Source organism: Megascapheus bottae, chromosome 18, assembly GCF_031878675.1.
Source record: "Megascapheus bottae isolate mThoBot1 chromosome 18, mThoBot2.hap1, whole genome shotgun sequence".
Lineage (NCBI taxonomy): Eukaryota > Metazoa > Chordata > Mammalia > Rodentia > Geomyidae > Megascapheus > Megascapheus bottae.
The window spans coordinates 46,108,812-46,130,109 of record NC_143526.1 but is presented as its reverse complement, the minus strand read 5'-3'; positions in this window follow the sequence as shown (position 1 = coordinate 46,130,109).

Here is a 21,298-nt window from a genome sequence, read left to right as displayed (position 1 = left end):
TCGAGTACATGTTTAAATGGCAGAACGCACGCTAGTGTCTGCAGCAAGGAGCACATCTGGAGACGATGACGATTTTATTACTTTCCCAAACCAGAATTTTTAGTTGTTGTTTTTCCTGGAACACCATGCCTGGGAGAAAATGTGTTAGACGCTCCCCGGGGGTGTCCCATCCAAGCATGTGGGGTCAGTCAGAGACAAGAAAACTTCACTCTCAGTTTTGGAGAACAACACAAAATGAATCTGCTCTTTATAGAGAGAGCAAAGGGTGGGCCAGGAGTTTGGCCTAGTGGTTAAAGTGCTTGCCTAGCATGCACAAAGACCCGGGTTCGATTCCTCGGTACCACATACATAGAAAAAAGCCAGAAGTGGTGCTGAGGCTCAAGTGGTAGAGCTCTAACCTTGAGAAAGTCCAAGGACAGTGCTCAGGCCCTGAGCCCAAGCCCAGGACTGGCAAAAAAAAAAAAAAGAGCAAAGGGTGTCTCATCCTTACTCCAGCAGCAGCCGTGATAAGCCCCACATCCCCGGACACAAGCTTAGTGCCACGGCAAGGTCTCACATCCTCTTATACTCACAAGGACCTGTCCAAGCCGCACAGAACACAAGTATGGACTCAATCCCCCTGCCTGACTCAAACTGACCACCAGCCACTCTGAGCCCTCCTCCTCCTCCTCCTCCTCCTCCTCCTCCTCCCCTTGTCAACCACATCCCCGCACTGGTCTTGGACAGTGAACCTCAGTTCTTTGGCCTCCCATCCCCATCTCTGGGCCTCGTGGTTCCCCTCCAGAAGCCGCTCTCTTTCTCTGCGGCTCTGCCTTGGCCTTGGAGGAAGGATCCCCACCTGTGTGGCCGCCCCCTGCCCCCCCCACACACACATGGTCAGGGTTTCCCCTGAGGCTCGGCTAGGTGCTTAGCCACGGTAGGTGCTCCCTGTCCTGTGAGGGGTGCTTGCTCCCCTGGGAACCTTGCAGGAGCTGGGGAAGGCATCTGGAACCCTGAAGCCCAGGTACAGCTCCCAGGTCCTCATGTCACTTGCAATTTCCTGCATCCTGCCTTGGGGACCCCTGGACTGTTTCACTGCCCAGGCCCTGGTCAGGGGCTCATTGGGACTCACAGGCCCCTGGTTTCCTGTACCCAGAGGGTCACCCATGGGCCTCCAGATCATCCCCATTTCCCCTGACTGCAGGGGAAATAAACTGGAATGTTCTGTCGCCCCCCACTCTGAGAACAAACGGGCCCCGCAGTGCCGTGGCTCCGGGGAATGTCTTCCCTGCCTCTGCCCTGTCACCAGAGTCCTCGGCCTGTGATTTAGTTGCCTCTGCTCAGCTCCACACAAATGAGTTTTCCAGGCAAGTTCAGCCTTTCTTGCTGTGGGAACAGATGGGGTTTATTGGATTGGGCTGCTGTGGAGCGTAATTAGACTGAACAGTTAGCTGGGCTGTGGTGTAGGGGAGACCTGGGGGCCCCTCCGCAGGCGGGGAAGACCAGCGAGGTGCCTCTGCCTCACCCCTGCCTTGCACCAGGCCCCAGCCCTACCCACACCAGGCAAGCCCCTCACTTCCACCTGGCCTCAGGCCTTGCTGAAGACTAGGAAGCTCAATGCCTGCCCACACAGCCCTGCAGCCTGCCCCAGGACGTCCTGAGGGCCAGCCCGGGCCCACACACCCCTGCAGCCTGCCCCCAGGATGTCCTGAGGGCCAACCTGGGCCCACACACCCCTGTAGCCTGCCCCCAGGATGCCAGCCCGAGCTCACACAGCCCTGCAGCCTGCCCCCAGGACGTCCTGAGCTCCAGCCCAGGTCCAGGCACCCACACACGACCTCTGATGGTAATCCTGCCCCTGCATCTGCACGGGAGCTCTGCCCATCTTCTGGTGTCTGCTTCAACTCATGTCTTCACAGTTTGACCGTTTTGATTTTATAAATCCTTCCACTTCCTTGTTCAAGTGAATACTCTTGGAGGGGTTGGTAATTGAAAATGGAATGGAATCTTTCCTCTAACATTGTTCTCAGTAGGTTCATTGTTTATGTGGAGAGAAAAGCTGATTTTGGGAATTGATTTTGTATCTTGCTCCCTACCTAAAAGTATTTATCAGTTCTAGAAGTTTCTTGGTGGAGTTTATAGGGTCTTTTACATTCAAGATTATCATCTGCAAGGAGGAATAATTTGCTTTCTTCTTCCCATATTTGAATTTTAAATTTCTTTGTCCTACCTATTGTTCTGGCTAGAAATTCTATTGTACAACATTGAATAAGAGCGAGAACATTGTACACCTTGTGTTGTTCTTGCCTTTTGGGGAAAGGAGTTCAATTTTCCAGATTTAAGGTGGTATCTGCTATAGGTTTGTCATCTATTGCCTTTAGCAAGTTCTGGTACACTCTTTCTATTCCTTGTTTCTCAGAGATTTTAACATAAAAGAATATTCCCAAAGGCATTTTCTACATTGGTTGTGATCATGTGATTTGTGTTCTTGGACCTATTTATGTGATACCTTGCATTGATTAATGTTGTTATGTTGAACCATCTTTGCATTGCTGAGAGAAAACCAATTCGATTGTGATGTATAATTTTTTTGATGTGTTGTTGAATTCGATTTGGAAGGCTTTTATTGAGAATTTTTGCACTTATGTTCATCAATGAGATTGGCACATAATTCTCTTTCATTGTTGGCATATCTCTCTGGTTTTGGAGTGAGTGCAACACCTGCTATATAGAATAAGTTCCAAAGAGTTCTTTTCCTATTTCATGGAACCCTTTTAAGAATATTGGCATCCGTCCAATGTCCAGTGGAACTCAACCATGAATCCATTGGCCCTGAGGTTTACCCTGTCTTAGGCCTGGCTGAAAGGCCTCTTCTTCCCTCACGGCCATTAGTGTGGGGGAAGAGCTTCAGCATTCAAACTGATGGCTGATGCCTCTCCTAGTTCACGCAGCATGGAGTCCCAAGACCATTTGGCTGTCAGATATGGTGTGGCTGTCTCCTTGAGGAGAGGCTCTATCAGGCTTTTCTGAGCTGCTGTAATTTGGCATTGCATGCCACACACGTGTGCCAGGTTTCTGGGGATACCACAGCACTTCCCACCAACATGTGTTGCTTCTCTCTAGCTAGGAGGGTTCTCCCAATCTTCTGTCTCCTGACGCTGCAGCCCCACTGGCTCCTACAGCGTCTGACTTCCCAACTTCTATTTTCCCACAGCTTAAACTTACGTTGATGTTTGCCAGCCAGTCTTCCCTTTTTTCCCATGCCTTTTATAACTAATTCTATGACAAAAATATCTCATGGCTTCTTTCCCTGAGCTTCCAACGAAACCTTCTCAAGATAGTGACTCTTTGTCCCTCTCTGAGTCATGGGACTCAGACATCCTGGTTTCCTCAATCCAGCCTTTCAAACCAGATTAGTTCTCCGATCTCCAAGATTCTGGGCTGGTTGTAAGTTTTACAGGTTCTGTGAGCTATTCCCACAACTGAGTCTGATTCTTAGATGGACCATCTGAATTTACCTGGTGTCTCTACCTTCCTGATTCCCTATCTAGAGCCAGGGGATGCTGATGTTATTTCCATATTCCTTGTCATGTGACTTTTGTTTTGATGGCTTCTCCATAAGTTCCTCAAAGTTTCTGCTTTCTTCACCTTTTCCTCAAAATGTGCTTGCTTTCATGCCACCAGGTTCTTACCGTTTATGGTAAATGCTTTCAATCCACCATCTTCATGAGTTTGAGATGTTTAACTCCACAACTGATGAACAAAATAAAATGGTAGTAACTCCACTGACTTAGAATAGGCACTGTGAAGCCTTAATAACAAATCGGAGGATTTCCCCCTCCATATTCTATAAACCTCACAAGAGAGATAGTCTATGTTCCTTCTGTTGGAATCCCCATAAAAGTACTCACCTACCAGACAGTCACTGTATAGAATGAGGAAAAGAACAGAGGGTGAGATCTCTGTCCTGAGAGAGTCTACAGCTTGTGCAAAGCGGGGTGAGCAGGAGACCCTCAAGAGCAGAAAGTTCACCCTGCCCCGCACCGTCTGTAGCCATGCTGACAGCCAGGAGCACGAACATTAAGGCTTGCTTATTGCTTACTTGGCATCAGACACCTCATTGGGAAACTGGCACATGGAGTCCAGGTGCAGGGAGCCAGAGAGAATCCAGGCACATAGTTTCTCACTTTCCTGAGTGCCCACCTATAGAGCAGAACACAAGGTGAACTCCGCATGTGTGGCCTAGTGACGTGTACTGAGCACTTGCTCTGTGCTCCATCCCACTGGAAAGATTACTTCTTGAAGAAATTAAGATGTCACTGGGCCTCTGCTGTGTCCTTTGAGCACTGGGAGAGTGCCATCCTGCTGCAGATCCTTACCAGCGTAGACAAGTTCAAGTCCCCACCTCCTGGGTTCACAGCAAGCCTGATTTGCCCCAAGGCATCTCTTCTCTAGGCCTCATTTCCTCTTCCTCATTCTCTCAGAAGCCCCACGGCAGCCTCTTACACCTGCTGGTCCACACAGACAAATCTATCCTGCAGTCACAGACTGGGGGAGGGAGGGCACCACAGAGGCAGACCCCGCCATGCTTCACTGAAAAGCCCCGATTTCCAATTACATCACATCATTTTTGAAATAGAACATTTATTTAATGGAAGTTATCAAGTAGGTGGCATTCAATATGCCAGAAAGACTGCAGCTACTGCGACAGAGCTCTGCTGTTGAAGGCAGTGAGGAGAAGCTCTGATTTCTGAGCTTCCTGAGCTGGATCTCTGCCCACATGAACGCTAAAGCCTCTCATCAAATGTTTCTCCTCTAAAGAAGTGCACATGCAGAGTGACCCATGTACAGAAAGGCTTTCAAATGTCAGCAAGTATCGTTTCCAGACTGAAAGAAGGAGGAATGTCCTGAATCATGAGTTTTTAAAGGACCAAACTCCCAACCAAGCAGTCAGTGAATGAATACTTATCACTACAACCCAATAGGTCCTGAAATGTGTGTGAGAGAAATGAGCAAGACAACCAGTCCTCCAATCCCTTCTTTTTACCCTGTGGTTGTCATCTACTACCCTCAACTTTCCCAGTGGAAAATTCCACTGAATAGGAACCCAGATGAGATGAGGGGAGACCTGGACAACTCTGGCTCACACCTTGCTGCTAAGAGCTTTGCCTCTCTTCCCACCAGCCATCTGAGGTTGCCTGTATTTGCATCTTAATAGTTACCTTAATTCCAAACTTAAAATTGTAGACTTTTCCCAGCTGCTTTTTAAGCGCTGCATTATAATTTGAAGGGAGCATCATACGTAATTACATTTAATAGACACAGAATTGATTGAAACACTTAGCTGGAACAAAAAGCCCGGACCTAATTTTGTAAACATGTTATTGTACAGTAACCCCCAATGAGTTTGTTCTTAAATCTCCTAATTAATTTTTAATTAAAAAGCTCAGAGATGCTATTACACTTGTTGTCGATGGCAGACTCATGAAAGTGGAAACGACCACGAGGTGCAGACAAATATCTTCCATTAAAATCTGCGTTAATGAGAACTGCTGCGTTTCTGAGATAGAAACAGGCAAAAATCAACATCCAAGAAAGCCAAGAGAGGGAAGCTATTCTCTTTTTATCTAGCTTGTAAAGGTATGTGTACACTCAGTATGATACGCTTGTATTCGACAAGCTGTCCAAATGCTTATTTCAACATATCCTTCTTCAACGCCTTCCAATATCTGGATAAATATAGCTTGTGCACTCAGGGACACATTATATTTAATGTTTTCACAGGCCAAAGAAGGCTTCCGTGCCCAAAATGAGGAATCTTGCAGAAGCCTACTCAGATGCCACCGAGCCTGACAGGAAAGCACCCTCGCCTGCCCAGTTCCCTGCCTAGGCTGGCACTTCTGCTTTTCTCAGTCTTACATGGGTATTTATCGATCCAGTCCTGCAGCGATGTCTTTGAGCTGCAGTCATTGTGTTTTGGGCAGGGGGGAGGGGGGACAGTGATGTCACAAATGCAAAATTACTAAGCACTTGAAAACCACAAACGTTTTTTCAATGCAGCATCTGATAACAGGGGGAGAGGGTTTCTGAATAGCCCAATCATTCTCCTTGCCCATAACTCAACCACGATCAGGACATCTCCAGACCGGGTGTCCTTCGCCTGCCTGACTGCTCAGGAAATGAGCCCCTTGGAGGACTGTAATTCAGATGTTATGGCGCTGTGTTTACAGCTGGACTTTCTAATTAAAAGGGAAAGTTTCCATCGCCGCAGTTGTCGTTCCTAACGAGGCATGTGTGTCACCCGGTGAGTATCGGCATCTTTCTCTTTCTGCAATTTTCCAAAGAAAGACCCAACGCTATCCTGGGCCAAGCTCCTGCAGGAAATCTGTCCAGTGATCGTTTTGTCCCCGTGGACCAGGGCTGCCAGCCTGGACACCAGTGCCCGGGTGTAGCCACTCGGTCCGCCATTGCTGGGTGTGGAGCCAATCTCAGGCTGCTCATTACTGGTCACCAGTTCTGACAGCCAAAAATGTGGCCAAATATTGCCAACTGTCCCATGGTGAAGAATAAAATCAGCCACCATTGAAAACCACTAGCACAGAACAGAGATGGGTGCTCGCTGGGGACCCGCCAGAGAGAAACAACAGAGAGTAAATGTTGACATGGCAACCAGCCTTGTTGACACAGTACCCACTAGGAAGGTCTTAGATTTACTCGGGCAGCCAGGAGAATGGCTGTGTGTGTGTGTGTGTGTGTGTGTGTGTGTGTGTGTGTGTGTGTGGTCTGTGCACACACATGCGTATACACAGGCACCCTCGCAAGTGTTGTTGTAAGTGCCTGGCAAGAAATACAGAGCTGGGGAGTAGGCAGAGAATTTCACAGCTCCATGTGGAGAGTTAATTCACGCCCAGACTTAGGAACACCTACATCTCTCTGATCTTTTGAGAGAAAGCTTCTGAAAGCCACAAGATATACAGGCCAGCTCGCATTTGGGTCTGCCAAGGAGGAGCTATACCAGCAAGCAGAGACTGAGTCGTGAGTCCTGTGGCTGCCATGGCCAGCAGGCTGAGGACAGGAGTATCTCGCTAAGGAAGGGGTTGCCTTCCTTCTGACTACTCAGAGGACAGGTCCCCAGAAAGTTCCTAGAGCCAGACCTTGTACTTCTGGAAACAGGGGCAACATATTCCTTCCATTTGTGGAAACACAAGGAAAATTCTTTGGCGAACGAGTGGCACCTTTCTGAAAAGGGAAATACTTCTCTGCTTTTCCAAAATCTGCCTGTTGGGGTTTTCACATGGAAGACAGCCTGCAGACTGCAGCGCCGCCCTGAGGACAGAGCCAGGGGGCAGGTGCTGGGTCTGGGTGAAGAAAAGACCCCGTCCCAGGGGGCCGTGGGGGGGGGGGCGTCCCAGCCCGCCTGGCCCACCACTGTGGCCCCTTCCAGGATGGGGTGAGATAAGAGTCTGTGTGCTGGCTATTTGGTAGTGGGAGTACATTTCTTGCCATTCAAGTCCAGCAAGGGTAAACTTTCGTGGGGAGCCAGAGGGTCCTGGGCTGTGTCCTCCACAGGGAATTTGGGGTGTGGCATCCCAGCTCTTCAGTCACCTCCTGTCCTCAGCTCTCCTCCTAGATCACCTTCCTAAGAGCCTCAGCATTTCCCTGTTCTCCTGGGGGCACCCAGAGGCAGAAGTCATGTTGAAATGGCAGCATTCGCTGTGATGAGCCACACCTACCCGAGAAAGAGGGTTTGGCCAGTGGATTGAGACAGGCGCAATTTCAGCACCCAGTGCCAGTCCTTCTACGAGGGAGGCCCCTGACCATGGCTGTATTCATGGCAAACTATTTTGCCTACCCAGGGCAGGGCCCTAAGCTTTTCATCCAGGGAGACCAAGATGAGTAGAGGGCGCTCTCATTTGAGAAAGGACCCTGCTTTCCTTTTCTTCATATGCCCTTCCATCTGTGGCCCCTGCTAAATAAATGTGATTCCTGGGCAGTGACCCAATTACACCTCTCCTGCAAAAATAAAATCACTATGAAATATGGAAATCATTCCCAGGTATTGCCCTGATCAAAATCTGCTTCCCATTCAAGGTTAATTCTCCGGCGTCCCCAGCATTCCATCTTCCTCCTCAGAGAGGGCGGGTCTTCTCATCAACACCTCCATCCCATCTGCCCTGCCTTCCAGGGGTAACAACATTCTCTGGGCTTGAATTGTCTGGGCTGCAAGCCTGAGTTCTGGGATTTGCACATCAGCTGTGAGAACGGAGAAGGCCTGTCAGCACCTTGGAGACTGTCATGTGCACAAATCCCACCAGGCAGCCCAGGAAGTAATGGATTTTAATCACCATCATCTGAACTCTTGAGCACTAGTGTTACAGCCCCACCCCCCACCCCGCTGCTGAACCCCCGCAGAGTGAGGTTCTCAGAGAAGACAATGCTGGCTGAAAGATGCTGCCACCGCTTGCTGCTTTCAGCCAGGCCTCTGGAGGCATTTTGGAACCTGTCTCTCAGAAACCTGTGTTTTTCCCACCAAGGTTGTCATCAAAATCCTTAGTCCTGGATTCTGGCACTGTAACGATTCTAACAAGCCTCTGAGTTTATCTGGCTGGTGGAAAGAGGACGTGGACGCCCAGCTAGATGACCCCTGTATTTTACTTACTAAGAAACTTCATAAAGCTCGTTGCAAGTAGGCACCTCACGTGCCTTGCTGACAAAGTGCCCAGCCTAGAAACTGCCTGCAACTTTCCCTTCACACACCGGAAGCCGCCAGAGGCAAGGAGGCACCAAGAAGACAAATCTGGGCCCAGGACCCAGGAGGGATGGATGCGACCCTGGACAATAAATGTGCAAGCTGCTCCGAGTGCCCGTCTCCTCTCTGAAGGTCCCCTCAATGACCTAGAGGAGCCGTCCGTGGCCGGCCAGCCTCTGCCTCTTCTCATCAGCTGTCATCAGGCCTCAGGGAAATCATAAATAGCTGCTCCTTAAGGAGAGGTCGAAGCTCCTCCAGCAAGGACACGGGGAAGGTGCCGGCATGCTGAGCTAATGAACCGAGCATGGACAGAGCTGGCTACCCCAGCCTCGGTCGCAGTGACCTCTGAAAATTTTTGCTGTGCTGAGGATAATTGATTTGTGGTCTCCTGGCTTTGGAGCAGGCCACTGCCACCCATGGAACGGTCCTAGAGTGGGAGAAGGAAAGTTCTCTGTGTTTCCTTCAGAGAGGCCCCAGAATAAATAAGACACAGCACAGTAATGAGGTAATGACAGTTTGTGTCTTGTGTGGAAGGGCATCGTTATGCAGGAATAATGTATGGCTCGATGCCAGTAGCCCTCCTTCTAGGTGCCACTGTCAAATTCTATGATACAACTGCAGGTGGGGCCAGATATGCTGTACACAATTTACCCAGGCACCTTAAATTCAGAGAGTTTAACAACTCTCACACACCCAGCAAGGCCCTCAATTCGCTTCACATTTCTATATCTCACTGGAAAGACAGCACCTGTCCCCACAACCCAACCACCCAAGGACTCAGCACCTCTGACCCTGAAACGCTGAATGGACTTACATCAAGGTCTAACTGTGAGATCAGAGACCCAAGGTCTCTGCTAAGGAAAAGCAAAGCTGGTCTTTGCCTACAAGCCACGCGTGTGCTATACAGCTCTAAAATGCTGAGCCGCAATGAATTATAGGAGGAATTGGGAATGAAACTGCATTTTTATTAGCCTCTATTGGATGTTGGGGAATTACCAGGTAAGAAGAACTCTCTCTCAAAGCCACACTAAAGGAGTACATTGCAGTCAGTGCCCATTCCTGAGAATGGGAGCCTTTTATCTCACAAAAAGACCAGGCTTAAAGCCTCACAGAGGTGCCTTTTGTTTAGCCCAGATGTTTTGAGAGTTGATAGCCTTTAAGAATGATGGTGACGGAGCCATTCAGGCCCTCCGCAGCCAGCTGCTCCCAGTGCCTGTATGGGAATGGAAGGGCCTTTTCTCCTCCTGGAACTAAGGGACCAGAGCCCATCCTTGCTGGCCCCAGGGTACCTGGCATTGTGCAACCTGTGCTAGCTTCCATTTCACAGGTCTCTATTTGAACCAGCTACAGGGAAGGAAATAAGCTTGCTTACAGATTTGTAAAGTTTAGAGAATCCAGGCTGGTGGTCTCACATGGTGTTTTCATTCACTGTTGTCTGCCCTTCCTGCTGTGAGGCTCCACAGAAACCTCAGAACATGTAGGCTGGAAACGCAGTCCACTGGTAGAGCAGCAGCTTAGCAAGCAAGAGACACTGGGCTCAGGCCCCGTGCCCCTCGTACGTATTCAGAAACATGGAGGAAATTCTAGGGGGCCATGACAAACTGCCTATCTATCTATCTCAGCACAGATTTGGTTCATTTCAGTCACGATTGCTTCCCTGGGTGGACTGCCTCATTCTGGTCACACATTAGCTAAGACAAGGAAGGAAAAAGAGATTGATCCAAATGGAATGCCAAGATGAGCTCTTCCTGGAGAGAAGTGATGAGTTCTGGACAGCCAGAAATACAGCTACTCTCCACATCATGTGTGTTTACATATTCCTCGAATAGCTGCGAAACACCAGACAGACTGATTCTGCTTCAGACTTGCAAGGCGGAAGGCAATATGAAATAAGAGTGGCAGACATCTGCTTCCAGGTGAGGTAAGATGCCAGGGAGAAGTCACACACCGTGACGCCGCCAGAGCCGGCATGGGCTCGCTCGGCTGCAGAGGAGCTTTGTCTGCCTCTCTCCTGCTGATCTTTGGGGCTACAAATTCTTGGGGAGTTGAAAGAGGCTGGGCTGTTCATTGTAACGTACTCAGCACTTCCCTGACCCCTTTCCTCTGCACCCACTAGCGCCCACCAGGTATGACAAACAACATGTCTCCTGATGTTGGCAGGTTTCTTGGGATGGGTGCAGCTGTGCCTGGGCAGCTGGCCAGAAGGGCCAGGAAAGCAGGACTCAGGGCACTTGCCAGGGCCCAGAAAGCTGGGACACTGAGAGTTGCATCTCCACTCAGAACAGAGAAGAATGTTTACAATGAAAGGCTTAGCAGATTTTAAAAACCTATATAATAGGGGCCGGGAATTTGGCCTAGTGGTAGAGTGCTTGCCTTGCATGCACGAAGACCCAGGTTCAATTCCTCGGTACCATATACATAGAAAAAAGCCAGAAGTGGTGCTGAGGCTCAAGTGGTAGAGCTCTAGCCTTGAGAAAGTCCAACGGCAGTGCTCAGACCCTGAGCTCAAGCCCAGGACTGGCCAAAAAAAAACTATATAATAAAGGCAGAGATAGATTCAATAACAAGAGAGCCAATCTCAGCACATATTTATTTAATAGATGGATGTGCTTATAATACCTGTGACCCTGTCGGCTTGGGGTAAACACTCAGCAAGAGAGGTGGCAAGTGTTTCAGCTTATTTGTTACAACGAAGGCCAAGCATAGTGAAGAGCTAGATAATGAACCATAGAGTCGGTGGAGACCAGCGTGAAGGGGCCAGGCTGCGTGGAGCTCATGGTAGCCTCACCAGGACCACTGCTGGCCTGCCAATCCCGAACACCCCTGCCCAGAAAGCTCTTCTCCCAAACACCAAGCCTCCTCTCCGGTGGGAGTCTGATTATGTAGAAGAAAGGTGACCCCAGGGCACCTCCCGCTCTTGGCAGTCCCTCTTCACTTCAGCTAGCACTTAGCTCTTTCAAAACAAGGTCAATGTTCACCATCCTGCAGCCTAAACGAGGCTACTACCTGTATCCTCCCCGCAGGAAAAAAAATCATAAAGTAGCTATGACAGTCAGATTCCAGTCACTTCGACAAAACACCTGAGGAAATCTACTGAAGAGGAAGGACAGTTGTCTGAAGTTTCAGACCACGGTCCTATGGAGACACCCATGGCTTGGCGTCCGGGTGGTGAGAGTTTAGAGCCAAGGACATTGTATTACCTCATAGAGGCCTGAGATCAGAGAGAAGAGGCTCAGGTCCCCATACCTCTATAAGAGCAGGCTCTCTGTGATTTGACTTCCTCCCTGTCCAGTGATCTGACTTCCTCCCCTGTCCTCAGTGATCTCACTTCTTCCCCTGTCCACAGTGATCTGACTTCCTCCCCTGTCCTCAGTGATCTCACTTCCTCCCCTATCCCCAGAGATCTGACTTCCTCCCCTGTCGTCAGTGATCTCACTTCCTCCCCTGTCCCCAGTGATCTGACTTCCTTCCCTGTCCAGTGATCTGAGTTCCTCCCCTGTCCAGTGATCTCACTTCCTCCCCTATCCCCAGAGATCTGACTTCCTCCCCTGTCGTCAGTGATCTCACTTCCTCCCCTATCCCCAGTGATCTGACTTCCTCCCCTGTCCAGTGATCTCACTTCCTCCACTGTCCAGTGATCTGACTTCCTCCCCTGTCCAGTGATCTCACTTCCTCCCCTGTCCCCAGTGATCTGAGTTCCTCCCCGTCCAGTGATCTCACTTCCTCCCCTGTCCAGTGATCTGACTTCCTCCCCTGCCCTCAGTGATCTGACTTCCTCCCCTGTCCAGTGATCTCACTTCCTCCCCTGTCCAGTGATCTCACTTCCTCCCCTGTCCAGTGATCTCACTTCCTCCCCTGTCCAGTGATCTCACTTCCTCCCCTGCCCTCAGTGATCTGACTTCCTCCCCTGTCCAGTGATCTGACTTCCTCCCCTGTCCAGTGATCTCACTTCCTCCCCTGTCCAGTGATCTCACTTCCTCCCCTGCCCTCAGTGATCTGACTTCCTCCCCTGTCCAGTGATCTCACTTCCTCCCCTGTCCAGTGATCTGACTTCCTCCCCTGTCCCCAGTGATCTGAGTTCCTTCCCTGTCCAGTGATCTCACTTCCTCCCCTGTCCTCAGTGATCTCACTTCCTCCCCTGTCCTCAGTGATCTGACTTCCTTCCTGTCCAGTAATCTGACTTTCTCCCCTGTTCCCAGAGATCTGACTTCCTCCCCTGTCCAGTGATCTCACTTCCTCCCCTGTCCTCAGTGATCTAACTTCCTCCCCTGTCCAGTGATCTGACTTCCTCCCCTGTCCTCAGTGATCTGACTTCCTTCCTGTCCAGTGATCTGACTTTCTCCCGTGTTCCCAGTGATCTGAGTTCCTTCCCTGTCCAGTGATCTGACTTCCTCCCCTGTCCTCAGTGATCTCACTTCCTCCCCTGTCCCCACTGATCTGACTTCCTCCCCTGTCCAGTGATCTGACTTCCTTCCCTGTCCAGTGATCTCACTTCCTCCCCTGTCCAGTGATCTCACTTCCACCCCTGTCCCTAGTGATCTGACTTCCTTCCCTGTCCAGTGATCTCACTTCCTCCCCTGTCCCCAGAGATTTGACTTCCTCCCCTGTCCAGTGATCTCACTTTCTCCCCTGTCCCCAGTGATCTGACTTCCTCCCCTCTCCAGTGATCTCACTTCCTTCCCTGTCCAGTGATCTGACTTCCTCCCCTGTCCAGTGATCTGACTTCCTCCCCTGTCCAGTGATCTGACTTCCTCCCCTGTCCAGTGATCTGACTTCCTCCCCTGTCCAGTGATCTTACTTCCTCCTCTGTCCAGTGATCTAACTTTCTCCCATGTCCTCAGTGATCTGACTTCCTCCCCTGTCCTCAGTGATCTCACTTCCTCCCCTGTCCTCAGTGATCTGAGTTCCTTCCCTGTCCAGTGATCTAACTTCCTCCCATGTCCTCAGTGATCTGACTTCCTTCCTGTCCAGTGATCTGACTTCCTTCCTGTCCAGTGATCTCACTTCTTCCCCTGCCCCACAATGAGGCAACTTCCTCCATTGGGCTCCACCCTGAAAAGTATCTCTACCTCCCAGTCGAGCCACAGGCTGGGCATGGAGCCTTCCATGTGTGCCCCGGGGGGTGTTGAAGAGACACACTGCAACACCAACCGTTCACTGTCTGGATAATTGTTTTTCTTCTAGAGATGGAAGACCCTTTTTCAAACCTTCTCCATCCTGGGTGACAGCACTGTTATCACTTTCCCCTCTGCCCTCTATGCAGCTCTGGGAACACAGTACACCTTTCTCTAGGTACCCAGGGCTACATTTTCCTCAACTATGTCTTAACCAGCTCATTCAGCGAGGTGCCTGGACTGCGTGTACCAGCCATGTTTTGGATCAGGGTATGCGGCACCCGTGGATTCGGGGTGAAAGCATGCGGCCCATTAGTTCAAGTGCTCTTGTGTCAAATTGAAATGTTCAGCTTAAATGAACAAATGAAGCTGTTGGAATTTCCATATGAACACATTGTCTCCTGGTTCTTAGTGGAAAAAGATGCCTCTGACACTGAAAGTTGGTGTCCCAAGCAGGATGATGGATTATGCAGAGATGCTGAAGATTGTCGTGCCTGGAAAAATCTGCTGGGTGAGAGAAATGACGTGGATATGCCAATAGTTCTGGAATGCTGAGGGCTCCTGTGGTACCTGCACCACTAAATCAGAGCAACAGGGCCAAATGAATACATTGCAATCATATCCCTATTATTTTCTGTATCTCCAATTTATTCCAAGAGCAGGAGAGATATTTAACAATTACTTAGCAGCCTTCTCTACAGAACGAGAGGATGAATACAGATAACGCTAGAAAAGATTATTGAGAGCAGAATATTGAATTATCTGTGGATGGAAGCTAGCACATGAATAATTCATTCTCTCCACCTCAGGTATGGCCCCTCCCAGCCCCTGGAGCCCAGGCAGCTGGGCAGGGCTGCAGGCAGGGTGTGGGAAAAGAGGACTGGCTGACACAACAGCTCTCCCACGATACAAAAGGTGTAAAAAGACATGGAGAACAGGCCAGGCAGATGCAGCTACGTTTCAACTCTTTCTTTTCTGTGGAGCATATTAAATTTCTGCAACACTGTGGACAGTAATCAGTAATGAAGTCATTAAATGCAAGAGGGGTGGAGAGAGAGCTGTCTGCCAACCTCCTCCATTAAATTCAGGGACTTTTGGCACATCTCTAATTAAGATCCGGAGGCTTGGGTTCCAATTGACAAAGCACTGCATTCCCCTGATAGGCAGTCAAGAGTGCTTGAGGGCAGAGCTAATGCAGTGAGCAGGGTAATGGCTTGGATAATTCCAATAAAGATTTCTGGTTATACTAGATGCTGGAGGTTAACTGGTGCTACCCTGAGAAGGGGCTGGTGCCTGGCTGGGCGTGTTGCTGGGGGTACTGTAGCCCTGCAGAGAGAATGACAGTCAGCAGGCATAGCAAAGAAATTTGCCTGCAGTCTGGAGCCACCCTGGGAATGAGGGATCGGGGACTTTTCTTATTAAACTAATGGTGTCTCCCTCTAAGCTCCTGAGATCTACAGGGAAAAAAAAAGTCCCAAATGGATGGTTACACTCAAGAGCAAACAGACATAGCATATCTAGGAAAAATGGATGGCCAGGTATTTCCCTAGGAGAATTATATTGTTTTATTTTTCATTCATTTAGAAATGTGGAGAAAACATTTTGACATTTGCTGATTATTCCAATTTTTCCCTGAGGAACGAAGCCTGCATGAATTAATTTTAGATCCGTATCTAAGAAACCCACATCTGATATAAAATCCACATCTGATCCTGGAGTGAGTGCAGAAGTGTGGAGTGTGAGGGCAGGCGGGGGAGGGGCAGGCTTGCAATATGTGGTTTCCAGTCAAGATGAAAAGATAGAGAAGACAATGCGGTCAAGAGAGGGGTAGAGCAGAGTCCGCTCCAGGGGTGTCCAGGGCATGCAGGCAGCTCTGCCCCCACCAGGGGTTGCTCTCAAAACCTAGCCTGTAGGCCTCTATATCTGATCCTATGTAGGGGTATGGTGAGTTATGAAAGAATCAAAAGGTAGGAAGGTGTTTAAGCAGACAGAACAAGTGAAAGCAGCCAGGAAAGGACAGAGATTCATGGAGAGAAGGGGAAGAGAGCTCCCTGGAGCTGACTTAGAGGGCAGGTTTGATAGTGCAGGGCTCCTCCCTTGTCTCCTGCCTTGGGCTTTGCAGTGATCTCTGGATGGTCCATCCAGTCACTGCTCCGGCTCTTTTCATTAGTTGAGTGAACACCCAGGGAATTATGGGAAGAAGAAGTGTTTGAGCTGGAGCCCAAGGCATTATGGGAACAAGAAGTACCATGCTGGGTCATGTGTTATCTGTCATGTGTTATGTCTGCTTCTTTTTACCCCTATCTGCCAAGCAGTTCTCCTTTCTTCTCTCCTCCATGGCCAACCAGCAGGCTTAACTGTCCACCTGCCAGAGGGGGACTTCTGCCCAGGTGAGGCCTTACTTAACCAACTGTGAAGGCCATTTATAAATACTCCTGGTTTTGCTCTTCCTTTCTTGGTGTCATTATCAAAATGCCAGTCACTCTCTAAGTTACTGGAAGCCCCCTGGGTTCTGTAAATTGCCCTTCCATATGGCTCCAGTATGGCCAAGTGGTAAGTCATCTGCTCACGCTGTGTGTCGGTCTCCAGAGTTGATAGGGAGATGGCATCACTACCTGGGCCCCACCCTAGGACCCTGAAGACCCCAGTAAAACTTCCACCTGAGTTGTAAACCACAGTTGGATCTGTCTTATGCCATATGTTTGACTCCCATGTTAGTTGTTTGTACACTTTTCATTGGATTTATTTCCCTTAACCCTTGCTTTCAAATCCACACTTCTTACATTTTATTTCACATCTCTAGATTTTGCAAAGTATTGCTTGGTTTTCAGAAAGGATTGTAAGAAAAGGAATTATATTACCTGATCTACAAGTGAGATGGTTTGTGACAATAGTCCATCAGTAAGGAGGCACAAAAGGACTTGGAGTTGCACTCAGATGCATCGCTCCCCTATTTCACCCACAAACCTCTGCAACCCAGGCTGTCTCACACCCTAGACACCGCCACGAAGTTTCACATGCAAGGTATTTTTTTGAACCAAGTTGGAGAAGTTGTACTTTTGTGACAAGAAAAGAAGTGATTTTCATAAGTTATTTTAAATTTTAATAATGTATCCAAGAAAGCAAAGAGAGAAAATCTTGGTAAAAATTATCCCAATGAACATGACTACAGCAGGAATTAATCTGAAGCCTACAAAAGATAGCACTGAAGGAAGGCTCACAGCCCTTCTCTGCAAGGGCTAATGAACCCTCTCTGTAACTGACAACAGGTACTAGTTTCTGCAGGAAGCCTGGGTATGCTAAACAGAAATAGATGAGCATCTTGTCACATGGGAGAGAAAGACTGTGAAGACAGAGGGAGATAACAAAAATGAATTGGAAGAGAATGAAAATGGACTGGGCGGGCCATTTTGGAGGATGCCGAAATCACATCTCTCTGGTTTCTGTGGCTGGTAGGTTGACAAGAAATTGCTTTCTATTGGCATTAATTATTCTAAGAGGCTCTGAGGAAATATGAGCATACCCTTCACCTAATGGCAGAAATGGGCAAGACTGCGCTCTTCCTCATCCAATACCTGTGCATGCACTGAGCAGATGTGTGCGAGTCCTCTCCACCTGATGCTGATGGGAACACCTGCCTTGTCAGAGCTCCCCTTCAGTGATGCACAATTACCTGACTGAGCCAGAGTGGGAACCCAGATGTGGAGGCTGGAGCGGAGAATCAGGAGGGGAGGAGTTAGAGACATAATTATCCAAGTGAACTACAGGAAAGGGAAACAAGAGTGTTTTGGGTTTTTCTTTGTGGCTGATTCTGTTTTGTTTTCGAAGGGGGAACAAGTGCAGCGGTGGTACTCCCTAGACACCATGTGGAAAACGAGCCACACAGAAATGAGGGATGGGAGGAGGAACCGAGGGGGGGGAGCAAAAAGAAACATTCATTACCTAATTTATGAAACTGTATCTCTGTACATTATTTTATAACAATTTTTTAAATTAAGAAAAAAGGAAGGAATACAGGGAAAAGGAGAGAGAGAGGAGGGAGAGAGAGAGGGGAGGGAGAGAGAGAGGGGAGGGAGAGAGAGAGGAGGGAGAAAGAGAAGAGGAGAGAGAGAGAGAAGAGACAAAAGGATGCTTCAAGCCCCATTCTTAAGCCCTTCCAAGCCCATGGCACCCTATACTAAGGCTTCTCATCCTTCCTGGTCACCATCTTTGATATTGGAGGTTAGAACTCAGGTGTAACCAGATTTTTCTCCCCTAAGAAACCCACAGTTTCTATTATGTGCATGAATTTTTCTAGGCAATAGGAATTCTTAGCAATAGCAACCACGTTTCCACGCCCTGCACTGTATCTGCCATGCAGAGCAGGATTCTCAGGAGGGCTATGAACTGTGATACAGACTTGTGGCCTTGGAATCACTGCCAAATCCACTCTAACACCTGAGTACACCAGGACTCTGCCACCTGCTTAGCACCATGCTTGCATTTCCAGTGCAAGGGATACATTTTTTTAGAGTTGATTTATCATATTTATAGGCCTTTTATTCTTTTCAAGTGTAAAGATCCCCTTCTGGACAGAATAACAAAGTGGGCAGCTGTCAGCCATGGCTGTTACCTCTCTAGTCTGGCTGGCTATGGAATGATTCTTACAAGGCACAAGAAGAGGACAGAAAGGGAATCAGAGACCAGCCAGTCTATCTCCATTTTGCCTGCCCAAACAGTGAGAATGAAACTAATTCCAGGGAACAGAAGACATGCCCAAGCAGATATCCACACAGAGAGGAGAAGAAACTGTGACCTAGCAAGCACCCAACTCCAGGGTGACCATGACACTGCTGAGCGGGGCTGCAGTAGATTAAAGAGTAATTTTTAATTTTTAAAATTGTTGGTATAAAGGTGATGTGCAGAGTAAAGAGTAATTTTTAACAGAAATGTGTCTTGTGGATTTCTACCCTGGGGACAGCAGAAATGATTAGTTACCTGAACAGGTAGAGAAGACTAACAACTGATTAAAATTCTTCTCAGAGACCCTTTCTGCCCTCCCAGCCCCTTACAGCACACTGAGGCAGATCAACTGCCCCTACCTAAGTCATTCCATGGCCAGGGAGATCACTCCATGGGTAGGGAGACAGACGGGGCAAGGCCTCTGCAAGGTACCTACAGAGCTCAATTTAGGAGGGCAGCACAGGTTTCAGGCACACAGTTCAGTGAAGATCCTTCTCCAAAGCATTTTGATTCACAAAAGAATCTAGAGGTACAGAAAAATACTGTTGGATTTTTCATACATGCATACACACACACACACACACACACACACACACACACACACACACACACGCACACAGAACTCAAAGTCCTAACACAGTATCAAAGGCTTTGACTTCCACATCCTACCTGATGTCTCAGTGAACCAAGTCTTCATCAGCTCCTGTCCCCCATGTCCCCAGCTCACCAAGGTAAGAGAGACTTATCCTCCAGGGAAGACTGCTGGGTGTAGAAGGCCCTTTGCAACCCCTGTTGCCTGTACCCTGGAATCCCCTCAATTAGGAACTATACTTAGGCCTCTCATCACTGGATTCTCCCTCTCCTTACCCCATAGGGGAACATGAAAATGTAAAATAAAGCTTAATAATGTGGACAAAAGCAAGGACAACTGGTCTACCTCAGAGCCTCCTGCACCCCTGCCAGGCTAAACTCATATAATTAGTAGGATTATAGACATTCACCCTGCTAGGGTGCACTCAGTACCCATGGCTGTCACTCTCTCACCTCTGCTAAAACACAATCTACTGGGAACTGCTCCTTAGATGGTGTTCCCTCCTGTCTAGGTCTCAGACTTTGTTTCTGTTAAGAAATGGGCAAAGGTGTTTTGAATGAATGCAGGACAGCATCATCTGGGAATTAGAGATGGGATGATATTCGTAGGTCCTGAGACTTTGGATCTCAAACCACAGAGTTTTCTTCCTTCATTTATACCCTAGACATGTGCCAAATGCAGATGCTGCACAGGGCATCTACCGAGAATAGTTCATGTGTCAAAGTGCAGATTCTAGAGTCAGTGGGACTCATGTTCAAACTCAGCCTCCACTCCCAACTAGTGGTGTCATTTGGGACAATGGCTCAGCTCCCTGAGCTGCATCTGGAGGATCATAGCTGTCAGTGGGATTCTTAATAGGACTGAATGGAGTAAAGTCCAGGATGCATTGATCTTGGTTTGAGCCGTGCTCCTCAGCCTGACACTGGGCTCAGGGTGGGGCAGTTCTCTGATGTGGGACTGTCCTCTCCTGTGCTTACACATAGCCCAGTGTGGGGCAGCAGCCCTGCACCTTCTCCTGTTCGTGACAACTGCCATGTCCTACATAGTGGATTGTCCTCTGTGGGACAAAGCCACACAGCTGAGGAGCTCTCACGAGTGTTGGTGATTATTCCTTGTCACATCATGACACTCCTGAGGACAGGATGCAGACTGCACTCACCACCAGGCTGGTCTGGATGATCACTGAGGACACAGCAGCTGAATCTGAGCTATAATGACACCTGTCACCTCATCCCTCTGCTTCTTGACCCCAGAAACTATCCACTAGCATCCAGCCCCTGTCCAGCAATGCTGCACATCTCTTGCAATTCTCCTCTGCTTCAAGGGGACACCCTGGCAGCACCACAGAGCCTCCCATGCCTCACACTTGGCACCTGCCTTGATGACAAGAGGCCATGTACTTGATTCTGCCATGGTTTTCTAATATAAAAGGGCCTATAGGCAGTGTAGGAAGGTCTTCAGAGCCCTGGCTCACATCCACTCACCTTTCTAATGAAATGCGCCACAGGTCATCCCCTCTAGACCTTGCATATTGGTTTCCCGAAGGGAAGGACTGCCATCAAACCCCATCCTTCCTGTGTCCTTATCCTGTACTTGTCCAGTCCACACAGCCAGGAAAGGCTAGTCTGTGTCACAGCCTTATGCCGAAAAACTGGGAAATGACTCTGACAGCATGTTGGGAAGAATCGGTCTGGATACATGAATGTAACACACCCATGATTCACTTGCACAGGCAAGAGACTGGGCACAAGTCAGCCTCAGTGCAGCGGCAGCCGATGAGGGAGTGTGGCCCACTGGCCATCTCAGGAACAAATCCCAGGATGGGCAGACATCATTCCCTGCTCCATTTACAATGGGGAAGAGGGACAGGTGGGAGGGAGGGGAGGTTTCACGTACAGTTCTGTCCGTGTATGTGTGCATGTGTGCACATGTGTGTCCTATTCCAGATCTCAGTAAATCATAACAAATGTATAATTCAAACTCACTTCAAAGCTGTTCCATTTCTAAAACTGCTTTGAAAGTTACATGCTTGCAAATGTACACCAAGTTCTTCAAAGTGGCTTGTCGCCACACTCAGGAGGTGCTGCATGTTGCCAGACAGCATGTGCCTGTCCATATGTGTGCGTGTGTGTGCACGTGTGT